The sequence below is a fragment of the Coffea eugenioides genome, chromosome 7 (genome assembly GCF_003713205.1).
Source record: "Coffea eugenioides isolate CCC68of chromosome 7, Ceug_1.0, whole genome shotgun sequence".
Classification (NCBI taxonomy): domain Eukaryota; kingdom Viridiplantae; phylum Streptophyta; class Magnoliopsida; order Gentianales; family Rubiaceae; genus Coffea; species Coffea eugenioides.
Genome location: NC_040041.1, coordinates 22,739,392 through 22,743,703, shown reverse-complemented (window position 1 = coordinate 22,743,703; position 4,312 = coordinate 22,739,392). Strand labels below are relative to the sequence as shown.

Genomic DNA, 4,312 nt, shown 5'->3' with positions numbered 1-4,312 from the left:
TATGCATGGGCACTAGCTGAGATTATTTGGGGTGTCACTTGTTCTAGTTTTATGTATATAAGTAAAAAGTGTAGTGCATTTTTCGGTTAGTTGCATATAAACTTCACATTTGTCCTATAAAAAGCATTTTGCTTTGAATGATACTTGAGGTATCGTAGTGGTGAGCTAATATTTGTATATAAGTGTTATTGTAAATTCGTAGTTGAGTTGTTGTTATTCGGGTGTTTTGCATTTGATTGCTATGGAGGAGAATCTTTTAGCGATTAATCAGTTTCATGATAATCTTCATGAGTGGTATGTTCGAGTTGTAGTTGTAGAAAAGAGTCTTATTCGAGATAGTCATTTTTCTGACCAAAGGTATCAACTGTTTGTTTTCGCAGATAATTAGTTAAGAAATAATTTTAGTTTTTTGGCATAGTTTTAATATTGTGCATTTTGTAGGGAGATCGAATTTTAAGTAGTTGCCTATCTTAATGATGTTTATAGTTTAGATGAGATTTTGCCTATCCTAAAATTGCAGGAAGTAGGTTAAAATGGATGAGAAAATGTAGTGGTCTTATGAGGCCAACAATAAAGGCTTTGATTAAACAAAGAAAAAAGCTTTCTTGAAAATAGAAGCCAATATCAAATGGTAAGGGGGGTATCAAGTTAGGCGACTAAGGGGGAACAATTTGTTGTGTACTTAGGAAACAAAATATGTACATACAGGTTGTGGCAATTTAGTGGGTTCCCCTGCTGCCATGCAATTTCTATTATCCTTAAAACTGTTAAGGACCCAAATGACTATGTAGATTAGTCTTATAGTAGAGATCTATTCTTCCAAATATATGAGAATATTCTATGTCCAATTAGTGGCAAGTCTCTATGGTACCAATGTGACAGTCCCATATTGGATCCTCCACTTGCATGTGTCCAACCCGGTAAGCCAAAAAAATCAAGAAGAAAAGATAGTTCTGAAAACAGAAGTGGTGTTCATGTTGGAAGGGGCAATTTTCAAAAATTAAGAAAGCATGTGATCATGCACTAAAGAAAATATGGCCAGGCAGATCACAATGCTGCTTGCGGCCTGCAAAAGTGTGCCAGAAAATGGGGGGTGAGAATTGCACAACCTGCTCCAACTTTTAAACGTGCTAGAATTCTAAAGGTACTAAAAATGTGTCAGGTTCAGCACCAGCTCAATATCATGCTCATCAGGAAATTGAAGGAGACCATCATACACAAGCAACTGGTACCAATTGTCAGCAAAATGGAGTTGAAAAGTTAGTTGCTTCACATAATGACATTTTTCACATGTTGAAACTAATGCACATGCTATGGAAGCATCAGATTTCCACAAACAACCAACTCACAATGTTGGTGCCACAAATACTAAGAAAAAGTAGAAGATTAGGAAGACTAGAACACCTGTAGGCGTTCAATTTATTTTCAGTTTTGTCTTTAGTTTTACTATGGCAAATAGCTAATGTAACTATTATCTAATGTGCATAGGTGAGGAGAGTTAGGCCTACCAATGATGCCAACTAGTCAACTATAGGGGCCCACAAACAGTCTCTCCATGCAAAGAGAAAGTTGTCTGATATATACAAAATAAGGATTAACACCAACTATAAGTACTTGGGTAAAGAACCCCCTTTCAAGATTGGTAGATGAGTTGGAACATCAAGGAGCAATAGTGGTGGAAGATCGGATAAAGGACTTATGAATATATGATTGGCTTTGACTTTGTTTTGTTGGTAGTACTTAGGCTATCTTTTGTTTGGATGTATTCGATGACAAGGACAATTCTTGACTATTGACATGCAAAAGGAGTATAACTTTGTTGTGGGCTTTCATTAGGAAGTTCATGCTAATGATAGTGACAATTCCGTGAAAGTTGTACTCTTTTGTTTGGAAGTGTGCATGTTCAATCTCATTTTGCCAATGCAAGTTATCTTTTGTTGTATTTGACATTTATGTAGATGCATTTGTAAGCTAAAATCTTATTCTTTTGAACATATGTAATTTGATAATCCCTAAACATACATGGCTATTAGTCACTTAACTAATATTTCACTTCTTGGTCCATAAACTACAATCCAATATATTGCACCCACGGTGTAAATAACACAAATCAAAATGAGGTGTAAACAACAGCAGTACCACCTCAACAAAACGAGCTATCTACTAAACCATTTGGCAGCATTGATTTTGGATTTAGGATATATAATCATACATAGTAGCCATTAATTTGCAGTCTTCCAAACTTGTGTCCCTTTCTCTGCTCCTAAATCCACATTAAAACACTCAGAATTGTTCAGGTTGCAACAAAAGTTTAGTGAGCATTTTTTCCTATTTTTTTCCAAGTTTCTTCTTCAAATTTTTTACTTGAACCTCCATTTTCTCAACTTTGTTTTGCCACTTGAGAACTTCCTCCTGCAAAGCTTCATTCTTGGTTTTCAACCTATCTGATCTCCTTAAGAGACCAAGTTGACTTATTTGAAACACTCATATATTTCATCATCATACCAATCCTAGTAACCACAACCATCAACCTATGAAAAAAGAGTTCTTTTCAGCTGATAAATTTCCAAAAATGTATACATTAACCTAGTTATCTTCATCTTCTAGTTACTTTAACGAATTTTCTAGATCTTCACACACTTATCTCATCATGAGCACATTCAACACATCTCCTTGTTGGGTTCCTATCAGTCCATGAAGTCTTCAAACGGGTCATTTTCAAGGTTACTATTAGACATGTCCACGCCTTTTATATCATGCCCAATCAACCTAGTTAGGTCCTTACAGTCGGTTCGAAACCCACAACCTTAGACCCTAACCTCATTGGTTATCTACCTAAAGCAGTGGTCAGCTTCTCGTAACTCTACTTGCATCTACTCAATATCTTGTTGCTTGCGCTACAGACTAGTTTCTTACTCTCATATTTAGCCTTGCAATTATATCATTGACCTCCTAAACTCCCCTACTATTTGGCATGCTGAAACACTTTTCCAATCCTATGCCTTTCTGGCATCACAATTAGTACAATACGATCAGGGTACAAGTATAATTTTCAACTAGTTTTGTACCCGTTCGTTGAACGGAAATCATCGAAAAATAATAAACTATTTAGTTAATTTTATAAAAATGTCGATATAAAATACAAATTTAATGTATAATCTATTATAACTTGTCTTAAATATATTACTATGTGCGCATTGTAATATAAAGTATTCTTATAATATAAATTTGAACATCTAATTCAGTGAATAATAATTCAAAAATGGAAAAAATAGCATTCAACAATACCATAGCATTCAAAAACTTGAAAATAAAAAAAAAGTGCAGTAAATAGTATCAAATAATATTCTACTCTTCAGAAACTTGTTTTTGTTTTTCTTCTGTTTGAACATTCTCCTTGATTTGTCCGTGTAAATTAGCATTTATTGATTTTCCATTATCACTACATGATAGCAAAGAAGGATAACTAAGTATAAAAAAATAAATGATTTATCGCATTCGAGATTGTGTATAACAATACCTAAAGATTATAATTTAAGAAAGTAAAATAGTATATTAAATCTACCTTCTCATGCAAATCTTTTTATGAGGATTCCCTTCCTCTGTGGTTTTTGTTGAACCCTCTGATGAATGATTCATATGAAGTGTATTGAAATGTTGTTGATTAGAATCATCTATTATACTAATTGGGATCTGGGAAGAAGATGCTTCAGGTTGGTATTGGTTGTCGGTTCCACCAATCTGATAATGATTTATCAAAATTAAAGGCAAAAATATTATGTGAGATATAATATGTGAAATATAAAGACCCTGCCACCTCTCTTTCCTGGTGCCTTGATTGTGTGAGAGCTGAGCCCGTGATATACAAGAAGCTGGAAGTGTCATCAGATGACATAGCCCTTTTGAGAGCTTACGTTGGAGATAGACCAACTTGGAGAAATCCTCAGCATCCCTGGAGGGTGGACTCAACCTTCAAGCTTTGAGGAGTTCCTACGCTAGTCCGTTGGGAAAATGATGCAATCAAAGGTCGTCTTGAAGATCACGAGGCTCATATTGAACAAAAAATTGATGCCTTAGTCGCTGCAACTTAAATCTTATAGTTTTCTGAAGTATGATAGTTTGATGGGAGATAGGCTTTATGCAATCTCTTGCAGATGTTCCAAAATCAATAATCTACTGTACTCTAAAGTGATAGCCTGGGATCAACATTTAATCTTTAGCTTCAGCAAGATTAATACTGATAAAATAAGGTTTTTATCAATCTTTGTGGAAGATTAATTCAATTGGGCTATGCATACCATAATATCTAAAT

The 4,312-nt window shown here is 34.6% G+C and overlaps 1 pseudogene; it reads left to right on the top strand.

The window, feature by feature from the left end:
- The first annotated feature begins 1,153 nt into the window (after positions 1–1,153).
- LOC113777152 lies at positions 1,154–4,312 on the top strand (annotated as a pseudogene).